We start from the raw sequence: 20800 nt of genomic DNA on the forward strand, positions 1-20800 counted from the left end.
AGATATTTGGTACTTCCTAAGACCTAATCAGAACCTTTATGTCTCCCCACCACCACTGTATTATCTGAGTACATATAAGGCCAGGCCTCTTATTTTGTCAACTTGTACAACTCTGGAACAAAACAAAGACTTTCTGGGATGAATGTTTTTCCTCCTTCCACCTAATTGATGATGTAATGCCACCATGACAACAGGACTATATACCATTTATGTAAGCTGCCCAGAAAAAGAAAGAAGCAATGTGATCTTTAGAGCCCTGCAAATCTATGGATATCTGCTTTATATCCACGAGTATGCATGTCCACAGATGTGGATGCAGAAATCCGTGGCTCATTTTTGCAGATGCAGATATAAATTTTGTACCTAGAACCCTGCATATTTATGGTTAGCCAATTCATATCTCCAGTTATCCACAGCTCATTTTCGCAGATATGGATACATATTTTATATCCACACAGGCCTCCGGTGATCTTTACTGGTTAAGTTTAGGCACTATAGTAAAATATATGTTACTGGATAATGACAATTATCATCATTATCTTTTCTCATAAAATGGAAGAGAGAGCCCATATAAAACACATTATATAGCCAGTGCTGTGAAATCAATTATCTGTGCAATATTTAATCACTCTTCTATAGAGTTCATAAAGTAATCAGTAGTTACTTTTCCATGAGTAGGTAACCAACAAACATTAAGCCAGATCATCAAAGGGAAAGTCCCTCAGCAAGGCTGACCTTTGGGGGTGACCTGTAATTATTCCCCTCAACAGAGTCTGCTGGGGCCACAAGTAGGGGGGAGGGTGAAAAGACCTCCCAAACCCACAGATCCAGGGGACTGACAGGAAAGAAATCCCCCAGATCCATGGAGGCAGGAAACAGCCTCTAAATTGAGAGCTTTTTCTACTTCAATGGCCCTCCTCGCCTTTGGCTGCCTAGTTACTAGAGGAGCCAGGCTGCTGTTCATGGGATCCCCTGACTGCTGCTCAGAAGAAGAAGTAGAGACCACTAAGGGGGAAGGACTACAGCTCCCAGATGTATTACCTCCCTCCCTGAAGACTCTGGTCACTCTATATTTTCATATGGATGTCAGGAGGCTGGCACCCATTCTGAGAAGACTTTATCTTGTGGTGATGACATCTTTCTTAACATTGGATTGTAAATATTAAAGAGAGTAATACTGAAGTAATCTTTTGTATTACATGAAAGGTTATTAATGATACTAGACCATTTTACTTACAGTAGTTCACGTTAGATTATAAATATGCGTATGTGTCTTTTTTATCTATTTTTCCTCAATTCAGCAATTGCCTACAACAATAACTTTTTTTCGGTAGAAAACACTGTGGGCCAAATCTTTCAAGTCTTCCTCAGGCAAAACTCCCACAGAATTCAACAAGACTTTTGTCAAAATCAAGAGTCCAAGATTTGGCCCCTCATGAAATGTTGGGGTGTCTACACAGTTGTTTGAAGAAAAGCCTAAATAGTTCATGAGACTGGCAACCTTTCAGCTGGAGGTCAGAAATTCAAACTCAGGGTAGGTGAGTAATTGAAAGTTTTCACCAGCTGGTGGCTCCTTACTGACCTCTGTAAAATAAATCTCAATCCACCTCAACAGGCACCTTTATTAGTAGACTTGGCAATGAGGCCAAAGAAAATGAATTACCCTGGTATGTATAAGTGATCCCAGATGAGAAAGGAGATATTTTGTTCAGGGTGGGGTATTTTGATGCAGCTTGTATCTGTTTAATGGCTATGTTGATGATTTTAGGCCCAGATCATCATACAGGTATTTAGATGACTAGCTCCTATTAATTGCAATGAGAGTTAGGCACCTAAATGTCTTTGAGAATCTGGGCAGCAGTTTGTCAGATTGGACATAAAAGCACATTTCAAGACCACAATAATCATTTTTTAAAAATTAAGTAGAATAAAAATTCAGGCTTTGGGGGAAGAAGAATGAAAGGAGTTTGTAGTTACCATGCCCTTTTTATTAAAAAAATATTATGTTCACAATTACAGATATTTTGTAAAAAGCAAAATTATACAATTTTACATTTAATGTGTATGTTCACTGAAGTGTACTTCTGTGATTTAAGAAAACAAAGCACTCAATAGGAAGTTTGGGGAAGAGGAAGGGAGCCAAACTGCTTGATTTTTCCTCCTCTGTTGAAAATCGGAAACAACACTTCAGAGTCACAGCAAAATTAATTGCTTTAGAATTATAATTATATACTTCAAGCCACCTTTAATCAACTTAATTAATATTACTTTCCAAGGTAAACTTTATTAAGTTTATTAACCCAATTAAAATGGATAGATCTGTTTGGAATTCTACATTTTATAAACCAGATTTGTAAAATCACTATTTCCAGTTATTAATTCCACAAAAACATCAGCAAAGTAGCATTTTAGTCATTAACTAAATATGTGACAATCCTCGCAATGACTGGGCAGGAGGTATCCTTATGAACGTCTAATAAATCAGCAAGTGAGATGATGCAATATCATGCAAGCTAGCACACAGCATACAATACTTCCTGCTAAAAACTACAAGGGGAAAAAAAGCCCGATTTTCAGCTTCTATGGTCACATCAGCAAAAAGAGTCACAAATCTCAAAGTATCAACAAAGTTAATGAACAACCCCAATCCTTCTCCCTTTGACGTCAGTGTTAACACTCCATTGAATTTCACAGCACAGGATCAGGCCCTACATGGAAGAATTTCATAGAAAGCATGAGTTTCTGAAAGTCACTTTGACCTTACCAGGAACTTCACAGGCAAACTAAAGGATATATATCCCCAAACAGAGTACTGTATCTAAGCACTGCTGAACTCATGTACCCTCAGGGAACAGTGCAATATTGTAGTTAGAAATGAGGGTGCTGGAGAGCTAGTATAAAGCATTCCTAAGCCAGAAATGGGTGTTGCTGTGGCCACCACAGCAGTGGAATGCAAAAGGAGACTGAGGAAGAATAACGAGACAGGTAAAAAATGGAGAAAACAAAGTGATATTTTCCCTTAAGTATCACTTATTTTAAACAATATTGTAATAAATAATTATAACACACTTAAATGTAAAAAAAAAAACTTATATGATGCAAAAGGTGGGTTTTTCTTGTTTTAAACATAAGGTTTTGTTAAAAAATATATTTGGATGGAGGTGTGTACGAGCTGGACTGTGTTGCGAAAAGACACATTTTCATAAGTACTTATTTCAAACATCCTTCTAGGCTTCTGTTTCATTCAGGCCATGTGCTTAAAATACGAGTGCAACAGCAAAATAAAATCCCTACTTTATTTTTGGAAAATACCATGCATCACTTATTACTAAGCCTCCCATTAACTGTGAACTGTTAACATGTTTTACTGCGGTTTCAATGTTCCTAATGCAAAAGCTGCATGTAGAAAACAAAGATAACCCTAGTCACACTACGTCTTTCTGAAGCACAGATTAAACACGGTATTCTGCTCAACAAGCCCATCACTGTTAAGTAACTCATCAGAAAATAAAGAGGGAATTATCAAATGGGAATTGCCAAGTAATTAGTTCTCTGAAGCAGATGACATACAACTATCAAAGGGAGGGGCTTCCCTGCTAGTCATATGTCAAAGGTAGGGCTCACTAAGCTGTAAATAAAAGTGCACTCCATGAGATACTGCTATGGGTTTTTTAAGCACCAGTGACACATTGAAAATAAACATGAAATTCTCTTTAGTGCAATAATCCACTATGATCTGTTTTTTTAATTTATTTGGGTTTTTTTTTTGTTGCTGCTGCTGCTGCTGCTGAGGCATACAATGGAATTTCAAACTGTCTCTGATCTCCCTGCTGTTAGACTATCTGGGGAAGACTATGCATATAGTACAGTATCAGGAAGGTGATGTTCTCAGGCCCTAGGAAAAAGGAGAAAACCTTTTCTATCCCATTAATTTGAAAAAGCACTCCCTACTGCACTACTAAGATGTGACAATGACAAGGAACTGCACCAATGGGAAAACATTCATTGGTAGAAAGAAACTGAGCGTAGCAAACAAGGATTGTACTGGTGGTTTTTGTAGTAGTATTTCTTTCTAAAACTTGACTCATGTATTTACATTCACAAAAATATTTAAATACACAAAAAAATTAAAGTCCCTAGCGCAACAATGGGCAACTTAGACTTGTGCGTAGGCCACATGAGCGGCCCTCCATCTCAGTGGGACACAAGACTGTTGTAATCAAGATAAAGACAGACTAGGGTAGTTTTGCTAATTGCGCTTGCATACCTAGAATTCCCAGGATGTGCTGACTGAACTACAGCAGCACTTTGAATGCAGAGGGAGCGCACAGCTCTCATAGTCAACCTTGTGTGCAATCAGCATGCACCTCACTTCACATGTCCTTGCTTTTAAGTCCAAGTCACTTTAGTAATAGTGGTAGGAAAAAATCCTACGTGGATGGAAACCAGTCTCATTATGGGCAAGAGTAAACAAAATGGCTCGTGAGCCATACATAGAACCCCGATGAACCATGTGAGGCCATAGGACTGCAGGTTGCCCACCATGGCCCTCGCATGCAGCTGTCTAACAAACGAAAACTTGTCATGATGACAGTCACCACCACCTTCCAATACAAGGTGTTAAACACTACAGGCTTGTCTACACATTTTGTTCCCAGTAAACTGGGGTCTGACTCTATCCTGCACCAGCCTGTGATGCACTAACTGGCCCCGTGCACCATTGCTGACACATATAAGCAGATAATTAAATCCCATTGATTCAGTCCTCTTTAAAATGAGGTGGCACGGCCCGAGAAGGAACCACAGTCTGAGAGAACTTCAGGTCTCCTCTTCTCCTACAAGCACATAGTCTGCCAGTGAAATCCCAGGACCCATTTACCTTAGTAGGCTGATTCTTTTAGGCTTATCCACAGATGCTCAAATTTTTCACAAATGCAAAAAAATATGAAATATAACCCCAAAAAAATCACTCTGCAGCAGCGCCTGTCCCTTGGGGGTAGGCCTCATTTTCCCATTCCAAGTGTTGCAAGGCGCTGCTCAGGTTTCACTCCCAAACCAACACTGAGGGGCAAGCTCACTGTGTAACCTTCACCCCATCTAGGGATATCAACATGTAGTCAACTACATGTTTCCCCCAACACCAGCTCCGTGGTGCCGCCTGCACCCTCTTGCTCTGGGGGAGAGAGAGAATAGGGAAGGCTGTCGCAAAGCAGCCTCTGTTCACAAGGGATCCCTGCTTCCAGTGGACAGAGGCTGCTCTCACTGACTCTCAAGGAGCAGCCTTTGTCTACGAGGAGCTGAACCCTCCCCCCCCCATGAACAGGGTCTGCTGCCGAATCAGCCTCTGTCCACGGCCAGCCCCAGCCGCTGCAGACAGAGGCTGCTTCATAGCAACTTCCCCCAGTCTTCTCTCCCCCCCCCCCCCCCCAGCAGTCTCTGTCTGCGGGGAGCTCGGACCACCGTGGACAGGGACTGCTGCCATCCCACAGTGCTACCTCTATATCAGAGGCAGCAGCATAGGGCAGCAGGCAACCGGTCTGTGTGGGGAGCTTGTTTCTGAAACTGGCACCCCTCACAGACCGGCTCCCACCTGTTACCCTGCATTGCTGCCTCTGATGCAGAGGCAGCAGCACAGGATGGCAGGCCAGGAGCAGGGTCAGGAGCACACTGGCTGCCGTCCCCAACCCCATGGACTATTGAATAGTCAGGTAACAGCTAAAATGTCATGCAGTTATGAGCCTATTCAATTGCTTGATATCTAACATTTCTAATTCCATCCTGAACTCCATGCCACACAGAGGCAAGACCTGATCCCTCCCAGGCTCGCCCACATCACTGAGGTCAGGACTCAACCCTACCCTCTGCAAGCAGATAAAATGGATAAAACAAATATACATCCAATTCCCACAAAATAAAACAAAAACATAAACATTACTAAATGTTCCATGGGACTCTACTTATCTGCACTGGATACCAGCTGCCAGATGTGACAAGCTGCATAACGTTACCTTTCCCAATATTAAACTTTCAGGTCCCATTACTTAGAACCAAATTACACCTCCATGAAGCTCTGAGGAAGAAAAAAACCCACTGCCAATTTGGTCCATCAGGAAAAATTACCTCCTGATCCCAAAACAGGTAACCACTCGGATCTACCACACCCTAAATAACACAGCCTCTGTACTACTGCTGTGAGGCAGGAGGAGAGGGCACCTTGCCCCTGCCCAGTACATCCCCTACTTAGGCCTTCACATGACCCACAATTTCCAGTGTGCCTCGGACAGCCAGGTTTTTCCATAATTCACTGGAAAACAGTCATAATGCAGCTTAGCAGTAGCAGTACAAATCAACCACTGAATAAGTTCACAGAAACTTTAGCAAGATACATGGCTGTCTGCACCATCAGTGAGGACACAGTAACATGAATATAGCTGCTCACATCAGCCTAGGCTAACATGGATGCTCATATCCAGATGCCATCACCCAGGCTAACTCTGCCATCAACACATACACCCTTCGCATGCAAGTGCAAATCCAATAGACATACAATTATACAAACTGCACGTGCAAAAGTATGTGTGGTATGGAAGTGCAAAATCAGCGACCATTTCTGACATTTTGACCCCAAAAATGAAAACAGTTTCCCTAAGGATGTAAAATCCCGTCCGTTCAATTGGTTAAATAGATAAATGCAGTGCCAACACTTCATTTAACTATTTAAAGAGTGGGTGGTCTGGGGGGGATGAGGCTTTCCAGCAAGGCTGGGGCAGCCCACACTGCCCATTGGGGTTGGGCTACAGTAGCACTCACCACAGGCACGGGGCTGCTTTAGCTTGGCTGCTCCTAGCCCCACACTAGGGCTGCTGCCATGGCTCCTACCCCCTTCGACCTCCCGTGAGGACTGCCGCAGTTCATGTTCCCGCTCCCCCACCTCCATGGGCTGCCGGATACCCTTAACATCCTTAGGTTCATCACATTAACACTTACTCTGCCTAACACCTCTGAGATGATGAACTGTTTCTTTAAGGGCTTCAGATGGGTAGCCGAGTTAGTCTGTAACCGGAAAAACTTAAAAAAAAATGAATAGTCTAGCAGCACGTTAAAGACTAACAAAACAAGTAGATGGTATCATGTGCTTTCGTGGGTACAACCCACTTCTTCAGATGAAGTAAGTTCTTCTTTAAAGAACTTTTACCACTTCTTTCAGGTACGTTAAAAATGACAGACCAGATTCTTCACTGCCTTGCACCTTGCATAGTCATTCACATCAGCGCAAATTGGTGCAAAACATTATCAAATCAGTATGACAGTGTTTTCATGCTCACTTTGCCTAAGTGTAAATACACACACAAGGCACGAGAGAGTGGAGAATCAGTCTCCTTGCTGCGTATACAAACACATTTACTTACCTTCATTACTACTAACGCTTGCATTGTTAAAAGTGAAAGAATTTTTAAAACTGCAGTTTCTTGGATGTTTATGCTATTCGATTACTTTTTATCATCTTTCAGATTAGAAAAATAAAATCAGTGAAGACAGTTTCACTCTCAGGCTCTTAATGTTGCAATTGTGATAAACATTTCCTGGCAGTGGTTGGTATGTGTGGAATTTCAAAATAAAGAAGCATTTCTACCCATCTTTGGTATTAGTAAATCTTTTTAAATTTACTTTTGGGGTTAGGGCTAAATGTAAATTAACAATGTCCTTTTTAACTTGGTTTTACATAACTATTTGTGTTACATTGATTTTTATTTTTCAAAAGATCACTTTCAATTCTTAAAGTCATGATCAAAACTTCTCTCTCATATTCCATTTAAAAAGTGATACTGAAAATCATAAGAGAAGCAGGAACAATGAACCATGGCTCAAATCCTGGCTTATGTCACAAAAGGTGTTCCCATCTTAAGTACATCACAGAACAGCTTAATTTATCTACATCAGAAAACCTTAATGCAATCTGGCATAAAACTGGCAGTCCCTGTTCAAGAAAGATCTAGGAATGATAGAGCAGAAGTATGGAAAGTCAGCTTGGAGGCGACAAGGCAGAGTTGCAAAGCACTTCCCTGTGTGAGGCCAGTCTGCACTGTTAGTTCTTTATTTTCATGTACATTAAATTTACTCCCACACTTAAATACAAAACAAGCAATTAAAAAAATATAAACGTGATTTCTAATTACAATCCAATTATGCCTAGTTCAAATCCATTTTTCGGGTAGTCTTAGTTCAGTCAAAATCTCCACCACCTTCTGTTAGTCCTGCCAGAAATACAGGCCTTCACATAGAAAAAGAAAACGCAGAACCAGGCAGTGGAAACAGCAACTCTGCACTTTTGAATGGCCAGCAGGGGGCATAATACTTTCCCCATACAGACAAAACACATCATTCTCCTCTTACTAAAAATGATTTTAAAATTATATTTATACAGAAAGGTATGTCTATAAACAAGCTGTAATGAGTGTTCAGCATATATTAGAAACACACCACATTTAAAAACAGCTGAACATATCTTACGTAAAAGGGATACCATGTTAAGCAACATATACCCATAGTTAATGAAACTTCAGAAAGTACAGTAAACGGATTGCTGCAAGTGGGACAGTTATTACAGAGTCAACTAGATGTCACAATATGATTAATATATATCACATGAATTGAACAGTGGAAAAGATTAAAAGGAACTTGTCCAACATTTCAAACAAAATTCTCTTAACACAACTGTTCAAAAGGAAGCAGAGCTATTTGCCTACCTGAAAGGAACAATGCATGCTCTGAACAAACAAGCAATAACTTTCTGAATGTTTTTATAGTTCTGGCTAAAGTTAATCCAAGTTAGGGTTAAAAAATAATATTTTAATCACCTTTTTTACTCATGTTGATATCTGTATTCAGGCAAAATGATTATTATAGTCAATGTGAGTCTTACCTAAAAAGAACAGTAAGAACTAAAGGCTTGATCCTATTCACTGCAGCAAATAATGTTATTCATGCGAGTGAAGTTGCCTGTGTATATGTCTGTACAATTAAGCCTTAAGTAAGGACTTCAGGATCTGATCTGGGTTAACTCAAAGGTGCCCAAATATTTTTCCTGTATGAAAGACAATGAGAACGTGCCATATGCCACCTAGTTTGCATTTAGTGAAGCAGACTGCAACCATCCTCATCCTCGGTAAAATGCTAGAGTAGGAGAGCGATGGGTCTCAGCATACATTTCATATCTGATCTCTGAAACTTGTCTAAGGCTAATGGCTGCACTACAGAACTGCATGGGTTGCATTCCATTATTTTCAACTGTGGGTATCCCTGTTAAATCAAATGACAAGGATAATGTCTGTAACCAGACAGCATTCATCTAGATAACTTTTATATTATTTACTCCGATACATCTTGGGCTTGATTTTGATCTCCCTCTGGAATAAATCAGGAGTAAGCACTAAAGACAGTGGAGGTACACCAATGTAAAACTGATGTGACTAGAGAAACAAGCTCATTGTATTTTAACAATAAAAAACAAATTTTCTCTAAGGTCTATTAAGATCACCTTAAGCACTTGGTGTATTTGTAGTATGCCAATGGCTGAGAATCAATTGCAGTAGATACTGTATAAGGTTATTTTTATGTAAAATGTATACTTAAATAATTGTTTTAATGTAATCATAGGAAATATCAGCTGCTAGAAAATTCAAGATGACTTCACGGTACATTTTTGGTAATACAATTATGGTCATTCAGAAGATACTTCAATTTGATTAATGTGCTATAAACCATTATGCCTTCTAACTATCAGTTAGGAGCCTTTTCTGTAGTAATAATTTATTTAAACAAAAACAACTTTACAAAACCTGAGCTAATTCTGGACAAACGAAGAGCTTGGTGGAAATGTTAATGCCTTGACAAAAAGATTTATTCCACCTGATCTCCAAGTCAACATCTGCTATCAAGTAAATTTTCTGAAACTGAAAGAATGAAAATGTGTTAGGGTGATTTATCTGGCAATTTAATTCTCAAAAAGAATAATCCTCCAGAGATGTAGTGATTACAAGCTGCCCCTCCATTCTAGATGATTATTGTCATCTATAAGAGACATGCCTTTACATGCAACTACATGCTTAGACCACTTCCCTTTAAAGAACAATACTCCATCCTTCAGTCATAATAAAATGTAAATTGATGTACTGCACACTTCACTATGACATACTGTATACATTAAAAAGTTATTTCACTACAGAGACTCTCTCATCAGCTTTTCCTCAACAGACTGCCACAGTATCTTAGTTTTCTGTCTTTAATAAAAACAAAAAACATACTTTCACTTTCTGAATTTAATTCCTCAGCTTAATTTGCTATATTATTTAAAAGAACAGCCTATTTTCTTCCTACAACCTTTATATTTCTGTTACCATTAGCAGGGTTGCCAATTCTAAGTACTTAAAATGCATGAGTCAGGGACATGAGATAGGCTTAAAAAACATGAGACTCAACTAAGAAAGAACATTTGGGTTCCTTTTATTTGCAGACTGATTGACACCTAAAGGTTCAACACATTTTCAAGCTCTTCTCCATAAACATATGAGGTAGAAACTTTCTTTTTTACTTCCCTCTTAAAAATAAAAAGAAAGTTGAGACTGTCCTGTAATCACACCACTGCAGGAACGTAGGACATAAACAAATCACCAAGTATTATGAGACATGAAATAAAAATCATGAGAGTTAACACTGCTTTATCCAAGGTTTAAAAAAAAAAGACTTTGGTACGTCACTAATGAATGGTTATCCATGGCTTTAAGCAGGGCCAGCCCTACATCAAATGAACCCCAAATAAGGAGTGCTCACCATTTGTTACACTCCTGAATACCTTACACCACCTCAAGCCCAGTGCAGCCCTCTGCCCCAAGGCCAGCATCCCAGGCGGTTACATAGGTTACCCCCACCTTAATCTGGCCCTGATTTTAAGGGAGAATCTGCATGCCAGATTCCACATAGGAGGGAATCTGGAATTTGAAAAAGACAAAGTGTCTGCAGGCAATACAACCCACAACGTAATTACCTATAAAAGTACAAGATGGCTATCTATTATTTTATGCATGGCAGTTTATGACAAAGGTCAAAGGGTGAAATCTTTTCATTCATCCCATAATCACACCACATACATTTTGACCAGGAGTGAGCATCAGAACCACCAATCTGATATACAGCATCCTACAAATCAGAGCTTTGGGACTCAGATTGGGTAAAATCACAATGGTTATTTATTTCTAAAGCACCCCCATTCCTGTTCATCTTGACACAGAATAATTCTGTGTCAAATGAATTATAAAAACATTTCATGGCGTCCTGGTTTGCCAAAAGAAAGAACAGACTGTGTATACTTGAGAGAAATAAAAAACACTAAATCCTCACCTTGTTTACAGAGCATCTATGGTGAAGACAAAATGATGGTTGTCACTGTTCCTTGGGGGGGGGGGGTGAAGAAGAAATTCACAGCTTTAACTGATTCCTCATCCAGCTTTGCCTGCAACGTGACTGTTGATCCAAAGGCTGAGGAGATGAAAACCAAAATAACAAAAAAAATCTATTAAAAAACAACCAATTTAGCAGTGACCTTACAATTACTAAACTATTCCTGTGAAGATTGGGAGGGCTTACTGATTGAATGATTCTTTTCTGGATTGTACAGATTACTGAGGGTCGATAACATCAAAAGATTAGAGTGTTGTGTGAGTTTGAGTGACAGGAGGATGGTAATTCACTTCCAACAAGTGACCCAACTAGAGTAAATATCAGGGCATAGGACAACAAGCCTGTCCCCAAAAACACGTTGGTCACTGCAGTTTACATCTTACACCAGCTTGACCCTATGAGGGACATCTATGACCTTCACTGCCTCATTAGAACTTCACGAAACACAAAAATATCTACATTTCATGGATCTCCAAAAAGACAAATCCTTCATGCACAAGCTAGATGAAAGCACTACAGAAGTGGACTCATGTGTACCCGGCCTTGTGTGTGCTTGTGCATGGGCACCCTTAGCCTCTCTTCCTGCCAGCAGCTATGCCACCGTGCACATCTGCCCACTGCAGGCTGGGTCTAAGAGCCATATACATGTGGAAGAAAGCACAGCCCATTTTTCCATATGTAGTTTCTTTCCAAAATGTGATATTAGTGAGTTTGGAAAACATAAATTAGTCGTGATGACAGTCTTCACTGGCAGCACAGCATACTTTTTTTTGAGGAGAGGCAACATCCAAATAGCAGACCATATTAAGGGGATCTAGATGAAAAAAACTATTAGATTTTGTGGCATTTCCCCAGTTCAATTGTCTTAATCCTGGCATTCTGGAATTAATGCATTTTACTGCAAATTCCCAAACATTATGAGCAGAAAGCATATTATCATAGCAATATTTTTTCTAATTCTGTATTTTTAATCATTAAAAATCATAGGAGCCAGCATCACAATTCTGCTGACATCCCATATCAAACAAAATATGTTTTGCTTTTTCACTTGGCACCTCACCAAATGTTTTTGTCACTCTTTAGCGGGACTAGTATTCCTCCATCGTGAGGCATTTTTGTGTTTGAGTTTGTAATCATACTTATGGCCCCGTTCATCCAAGGACTTACACATGTTAACTTTATGCCAGTACTTAAATCCATCCTTATTCAGCAAAACACTTGCAGAATTTAAGTTTGTGCTAAAGTGAGGGGTTTTTTCGGATTAGAGTTAATTATACATTCATGCACATAGTAGAATACAAAACTATGAATAGCTAACTATCACATTACTGTATTTTCCCCTACAACTATTTTGGTAATACAGTAGTTGAATGACAAATACACTAAGCTCAAGAAGAAATCAGATCTACTTGTCCGGTTTATTTAACTTCCAAATACACCTCCTGAAGAGTTAATTTTTTTAAAACTTATGCAATCTAAACATCTATATCAAAATCTTATCACCTTAAATTTTTTCTCCACATTTTAAAAAATGTATTACTTTTGAATATATGTTATATGCATATAACATCAGAGCCCAAAAACATTTTGTGTGTTTGTTCTCTCTATCCAAAGATAAATATAGTAATTTGTCTCACTCGAAGTTCTGCATAAGATCAAATTAAATGACCACAGCAATATTTTCCCTTTTAAAAGCTTAGTGCATCAAATGTCTTAAATCCAAAATTCACTGGCATAGAGCACACCATTTCTTGGGTCTGCAATACTTACTTGTACCAAACCTGCTGTACTTCTGTTTCTCATGCTCGTTACATTTTGATTTTGCTAACGTAGACCTGGTTACAGCACTATGAGCAGAGGACTCCAAGTAAAGCTGTTTTCTGAAGCGATTAAGTTGCATGACCTGTACCTGCACAATCTCCCACAATAGTTAAACGCTCAAAAACCTGTATGATCAGCTAACAGCTTCGTAGTGGGCTGTCTCATATTCTAAGGCATGGTTGAAACCAGGGTACACTTCAGACCATGTATGCAATTTTGGTACACATTTTTAAAGCCAAAATACACCATTGCATTCCCTTCCTATTTGCAGACTACAGCAAAAGCATTATGCTATATGAATGGCAATAAAATAAGAAACTCCTTCTCCCTTTGAAATTAAGGAAAGTTTTGCCATTGAGTTTCAGTGGGAACAGAATCAAGTCCTGAGATTTGACTCTCTAACTATATTGCTAATATATACCATTTTCATTTTTCAAGTAGTTAACTGTTTTTCAATTGACTGCATTTAAAGATCTGTTTTTTAAATAATTTAAATGAAACAAGGCTATCGGATAGATTACAAAAAAAAATTCTTGGAGGCAAAGGAAATTCAGGCCTGGTTTAAAAGATCCTTTAAAATCAGGCCACTTTTGTCAAGCTTTTTTATCATGAAGTCCAGGGAAAAACTGCTTTTCCACAAGTCCCAACTATGAATATAATGCATTTTAAAATATATTTACTTTGCAGTGCTGTGCACCACCATTATAAATACTTTATATAAGAAGCATGATGCAGTACAAAGGATCGTACAAACTGCAGGAGTTAATTTGTGTGGTTATTTGAGTTTCTCCAGTCCCATTTTTCTAACCCCCTCCATACCTAGGCCCAAAACAAAAATGGATGGTGAACGCTAGTCAAAGCTAATGATACAGCACCCTTATTTTACAAAAAAGCCCAAATCAGCTAGTGCACTAAAAGTTGCACTTAGAATGAGAAACTGTTCATGAATTTCCCCATGAGAAGAAACTCCTCTGCTTGGCAGACCGACAGAAACTGCAGGCTCAGTTACACTGCAGCTGGGCTTGTGAACTGGCAGGCAGTACAAGATTTGACCATACTACAGGCATTACTCCTCTTTTTCCCTACTCCAGTCTTGTACCTAACATCAAAGCTATTAAAATGCCTATATTATTTTTGGATACTATTATACTCCAGCAGTTAAGGGCCTGATCCTGAGAGGTGTGGAATACTGAGCGATTGGGAATTACGGGTATCATCACTGCTCAGAATCAAGCCATTAAAGTCATAGGTCTAAATTCAATGTGAAATGTGACTGAGCTGTTAGCCAGTTAGGCAGGTCACCAGCTCCTTGAGCACAGTCCTTACTCAAATGAAGCTCTCATTCCAGCGTAATAAAGAGTTCACATAATAAGCCAGATTTTGAGCTCCATTACTTTGAACATAGCCCACTAAAATCACTACAGATTTACACCAGTACTGGGAGCAAAATTCTGACCATTTAATAAAAATCTATTATTTCTTAGAAGACTGATTTAAGAGTGTAATATTCAAACACTGACATTAAAGACAAAATGTATTTTTAAATAGAAGCAAACAAACTGGAAGCTATTTATATTCTTAAAGTGCACTTTTTACATTGGAGAAAAATGCATTATAAACACTGAAGCAAAAGGCCTTCAACTGTATGCTATGATGAAAAAATATCTTTTAAAGTAGTTTGAAAACAAATGTGAAAGAGGTTACTATTATCAGAAACGAACTAACCAGTATTGAGTCTGTCACAGATAAAGTAGCCGTGGGTATTTAGTTGGTTTCATTACAGTATATATGCCCTAATTTTTTCCAAGGTGAAAAATGGAAATTCAATTACCATATAAAACACATTCAAGGCCCTAATCCTACAAAGAATTATGGACATGCTTAACTTAATAAACTATCAATTAAGGGATAATGATATTGTGAATTATCATTGACTTAAAATATACTAATCAGAGCATGCAAAGTTAAGCATTATGCATGAATTTATGGCAGGTTTGGGGCCTTTCAATGGTGACATTTTCACAACTTCATACATATGATTTCAGCCTTCAAATAGTTAAACACTGAACAAATCAAAAGCACAATATTGCAGGAGAAGCTTTCAGATATGCTTGGGAAAGACTTTTTACAATTAACAAAACATTTGTTGGTTCATTAACAATAAACACATGTGGAATTGGTAGAATGATTTCATAAACTAAATATATTTGCATACTCTGCACATATGTAAAATCTGACCAGCCAGTGCTGTAAGAGCTCAGAAGTATCTTTCATAAAAGTTAAGTGGCTATGAAATGTCATAATATGCTTAAATATTCTTCAAGACGACACAGAAGTGAGATGTACAGGCTGTAAAGCATAAATACTGTACATACGCCGCTTGAGGTAGCCCAGTCACAAGACAAACACACCTGAATGGACGATGAATACTGTCTGTTACCATGGCAGCCTGATCTAATTACATGACTGATCAGGGCTAGAGTAAGTGCACTGAAAACCTATAGCACTGACATGTAGATACAGGATGAGAAAGAGAGAGAGACAGAGTTGAAGAGAACCCTCAACCTTTGCCTTCCATAAATGATGATGAGATTAAAGCCACCCATGTAAAAGAATTGCTGCCTGGAAAATATTGGGCCATTTTAATGAAGACATTTGAGGGCAATACAATAAAATCATAACTTACTATTAAAAGGTACCTTTCAGCAGCTCAAAAATAAATGTAGTCTGATTTTTTGTCACTCTCAATTATCTCTCCCTCATTCATAACCCTTGCTCCAGAGCTATAAAACTGAACTGTCTTTGCCATCCAACCAAACAGAGCTACATTAACATGAAATCTAAATTTTCCATTAACTGAAGGTTACATCAGAAGCTAAAATAAAAAGACCTTGACTTCCCTAACATGTCAGCAAAGTAACTGGCTATACCTGAACACATCTGACATGTAACTAACCAATACTGCATAACATATATAACAATGATCATTAATATTAAGTATAGCCTGCATTATGAACTATGCATTTCTTTATCATATGAAATATAATATGTTTCAAAAACTAAGGTCATCCACCTACACAATTCCTTATTTGTGCATAAAGAATATCTGTAAGGAACAACAGTTTACATCATTATGTTTATTTCTTGGACATAATAAGGAATGCTTACAATTTTTCCTAATTGTATCCGGAGTTCAGGATCACAGGGGAGAGATGCAGTTTGGCCTCCCTATTGCACAGCATACCGTAAACAAAATAAAAATAGCTCATCGTTCTTCTTATCCACATAGTACATTATATAACCAGCTTCGGACTTGTTTTCTTTCTATTATTACTCTTCAGTAATTTCCCTCATCTTCAGTGGCATGGAACCAGTTCCCAATCCTGTCTTTTTACCATCATCACTACTACTAAAGGAGCCAACATTTTCTAATACATTTTAGATTGGTCTCTAACAGTCTTATAATTTATTATACCCATGTACTTAGTAGATACAGGCCATTCAAGGATTATTAAGATGTTTTATTTAAAAATGAAACCTAACAAGGGGTTAGCAATGCATCTATACAATATATATTATATATAATAAAAAGAACGCAGTATATAAAAAAATGCAGCAGCAGCCACAGCCACCATCAGAAATGGAAAGAGCAAATTATTGTTATAGCCATAAGCACATCAATTCTTTAGCACCAGAGGCTGTTGCTAATCCCCTCCTGGAGGAGCTAAATGGTCTCTTTGCTTTTAGCCAGCCCCAGATCTCTCTTACAGGGACTGGAAGAGGATGAGACCAGGAGAGGCTCTGCAGACGGTGTGAAGGGGGAAAACGGGACACCCAGGCCTCCCCTGACCTTCCCGCCCCCCCGGCACTAGCCCTCCTCACTCACTGCTGGAAGTGCCAGCTGCTGGTGTCTCCAGCCGGCCTGGGCCGTGAGTGCAGCGTAGTGGGTCCGCTGCTGAGCGCGTTCCCCGTCCCAGCGCCGCCTCCTCCCCCGCCTCCCCGCTTCATTCACCCCTCCGGCAGCCAGCCTGACCCAGCCCGTACTACACGGCGCAGCACGGGCCGGCCGGCGGCGCTCGGAGCCCGCACACACCCGGCGCCGCGCAAAACTCCAGCTGCTCTCGCTCGCCTGCGCGCCGGCTAATGCACCCGGGGCAGCCGCGGCCAGAGCCCGGCAGCAGCCGAGCGAGCCTGAAAACGCCACCTCTCCCCAACGCGCAAACACACGTCCGCTCTCCTCCCCGTTGCGCGGGGGGGAGGTGGGGGGAAGGAGGTTGACTGAAAGCAACCCAGACCCAGGGGCTACGGCTGTCTCCGTGCCTGTACCCCCTCCTTCCCCCTGCCTCCTTCCCCCCCTCCCCCCGGACATTGCTTGCATGCACGGAGTGCGATGCATTCCAGCCACCACCCCCCCCAATGTGCCTCCCCTCCCCCCAGGATCGCCAAGCCATTTTCTGGCCTCCAGGCTTCCCAGAGCTGGGGGGTCGGGCCGGGCTGCAGTAAGGGAGGCTGAAGCACCCTCTGTGGGGTGGCGAGTGCAGTCCACTCCCCCCCCCTGTTTCTCTCCAGCTGGAAAGCACCGGGGGGGGGGGGGGTTCCAATCGAAACGAGAGAAGCAAAAAAAAAAAAAAAAGCAGAGAAGGAATAAAAAGCCACTTACTGCCAAGTGTCAGGGGAGATGGGGGCAGAGCGGGACTCCACATACACACACACACACACAGTCTTGCTAGCTGATCACAAGGCGAGGGGGGGGATGTTGGTTTGTTTGGTTGCTTTTTCCCTCCTCCTTCCCCCTGCAGTGACACAGGTCCTGGATGTCTCCACCACTGCCTGTAGTAGAAATGATGTCTGCGGTGCAGCGCTCTCTCCCTCTTCTCTCCAGTATGTAAATGTGTAATAGAAGCCAAATATGGAGCAGTTGGCTGCCTCTGCAACAGCTCAAGGATCCTACTTCATGCAAAAGGGACGGGGGAAGGGAGGAGAAGAGGAGGAGGAGGCACGGCAACACTTTGGCAGGCGGCCAAGAGAGCCACACAGATTATTGCATACGCACCACAGAGCCGGGCCAAACCAGGCTTAACCCTTTACAGGGCTTCTTCCCAGTTTAGAGGAGACGGGGATGTGTGTGGAGGGAATTGCAGGGGGGTGAGGCTGCCCCCCCCACACACACACACACACTCTAAAGGCAACGTTTGCCTTCAAAAGCACAATTACAAAAAATACTCAGCAGCCTGTGGCTCAGGACCCCTAAGTGGACCGTGACCCTGGTTTAATGGGTCACCTGGGCTCAGATTATACTTCCTGAGGCCAGTGCTGAAGCACAAGCCACACTGCCCAAGGCTGAAGCCCTTTGGGCTGTGTCTTCCCTCCCCCAGCCCCCCGCACACATGCACACACCAGCCTGAGATGGTGGGACTCAGGCAGACCCATATGGACGATTGGTGGTGGCAGGCCCTTTGCTTTGAGGAGCCCCATGGCGGCCACCTCAACCATCCTATGGACAGGAGGGACCGGGGAGCCTTGTGCAGGGTGGGCAGCATGGGTCACCCCCTTCTCCCGCACTCATCGCAGCAGCAGGATTCAGAGCAGCCCAGCAGCCTGCTCTGCTCCACAAGGCTGCACTGTCCCAGCCAACTGTGCTCTGCTTTTCAGCAGCAGTACGAAGCAGACTGCCCTGGCCCTAGGGCACTCTGCTGCCCACTGCCGCAGAGAAGCAAAGCACAGCAGGCTGGGGGCGGAACAGGCTGCAGGGCCACTCTAGCTCCCACTTCCAGAATGAGTGGGGAGTGACTCCTGCTGCCACTCACGGGAGGGGACAAGTGTGTAGAGCAGGGGTTGGGCTCGTGGAATGGACAGGGTGGAGCCTGCAGCATAGGGGTTGCCCTGGGCTCCACACTTGGGGCAGTGGGGGAGGGATTGCCCCAGGCTCATGCCCCCCCCCTCCTCGTCCGGGACAGCCCTGGGCTCAGACTGTAGCATTGGTCCCCCTACTCAGACCAGCAGGGCTCAAGCAAGCTCAGGCTTTGGTTCCTGGAATGTGTACTAGTGCAATGAAGTTTGAAAACCCCTGTGCTACTCTAACGCCTCATGTCCATGGGGATCTCATAGCACTCTGTCAACAATAATGAAAGTGATCAAAGGAGAGCCTGCTGGAGATGCCTGCATGCTGTCCTTTGGAAGTGGCAGAGAGTGCTAATTTAAGGGACTGCTGAAGATCAGCCACTCAGTGAGGAGTTGAGGGGGTCATTTTCCTAATTAGTATTATTCCTCCAGGGACAAATCCTCAGTTCCTATTGGAGTTGCTTGGAAAAAGATGCCTACCACCTAAATCAAACCCCAAATGACTTTTACTCAGATCCCTTATTACACGGCAAGAACACAGGCAGATGTGGACTTTGTATAGCCAGATACTTTTAGGTGTTGACCACGTTCTGGACTCCCTAATACACACTATGCAGATTACACTTATCCTGAGGCTGAACCTCTTCCAACTATTCCCCCAAGTAAAGCAATTTACCACTTACCTCTCCATGAGGCTCCGGCCTCCACTTGTTCCACTGTTCTGTTCCCCTCAAGAAATGACACAGGCCTCAGCAGACCCATTACTATAAATCGCAAGCGGTGGGTGGGAGAATAATATGCTCAGAAGCAAGGAAGAACCCAAAAGCATGTCTTCTCTGTTAACTCCCTGGGCTGGATCACTCCTGTCTATGATTTCCAGAAGAAAACAGAAGAGAAAGAAACTTGTGACTTCAGTTGACAAAGAGGAACAGAATAGCAAAATTCAAAACTAAAAATATTCTTGAAGAAGTGACAAAATCAAGTTCCTTACCTCCTAGAACATTAGGACGCAAGGTGGGAGGAGGTATGAAGGCAGTGGGTCCTGAAAGAAACAATGTCTCTGTGCCTGAGCATCAGCACACATGAGGACATAGCATGAGAGCGTCTCTCTTAGCTGACACACTAGAGATTGAACCAGGGAACCTTCAGAACTAAAGGCATAAGCTGATACAGCTTGAGATAAAGCTCTGTGTTTGAGGATATAAAGACACATGCCTTTCTAAATACAAACAAGCTAGGCAGTTGCCTAGAGTGACAGATTTTGGCCTGTCTGTCCCCTCCAGTCATGATGCTGGGGTAATTGGGCCAAGCCTGAGAGGCACCATGACCCTGTGTGCCAGGTCACTATGCCACTTGCTCAGATTTGGCCCAGCTGCTCCTTCATCATGATGGAGGGGTAGCTGGGCCAAATGTGACTGATGTGTAAGGTGACACACTGACATGTTGCTTAGGATGGAAGAACAACCTTGGACACTTCACCTCTGGATCAGCACAAAGGGAGACTAGGAACAAAGTTATCAATATCAGACAGGTAGATTAACTAGTGTTGGTCTGTATCTGAAAAAACAACAAGGAATTCTCTGGCACCTTAAAGACTAACATTCATCTGGACATAAGATTACTTGTCAGAGGCATACTTACCAGTGTGTTTCAATGCCAGGGTTGCAACATACCCTCACAA

At 41.5% G+C, this 20800-nt stretch overlaps 1 protein-coding gene across 20 annotated transcripts in view; it reads right to left on the reverse strand.

Moving 5' to 3' along the window:
* Window positions 1-19959, reverse strand: part of ATXN1 (ataxin 1) — a 291246-nt gene extending 271287 nt beyond the window's left edge. For 7 of the 20 annotated variants that reach the window (XM_014579569.3, XM_075921217.1, XM_006135182.4 and 4 more), the window contains exons 1-2: window positions 17939-18260; window positions 11398-11520 (exon numbers count right to left, since the gene is read on the reverse strand). The gene's annotated coding sequence lies outside the window, so the exon portion shown is untranslated. Of the gene's footprint in view, window positions 1-11397; window positions 11536-16446; window positions 16507-17164; window positions 17314-17371; window positions 17619-17938; window positions 18261-19802 lie in introns of those variants that run through there. The other 13 variants (XM_014579567.3, XM_075921215.1, XM_014579568.3 and 10 more) reach the window with 12 other exon arrangements.
* Window positions 19960-20800: the final 841 nt, after the last annotated feature.

This window comes from Pelodiscus sinensis, chromosome 2, assembly GCF_049634645.1.
Source record: "Pelodiscus sinensis isolate JC-2024 chromosome 2, ASM4963464v1, whole genome shotgun sequence".
NCBI classification, from domain to species: domain Eukaryota; kingdom Metazoa; phylum Chordata; order Testudines; family Trionychidae; genus Pelodiscus; species Pelodiscus sinensis.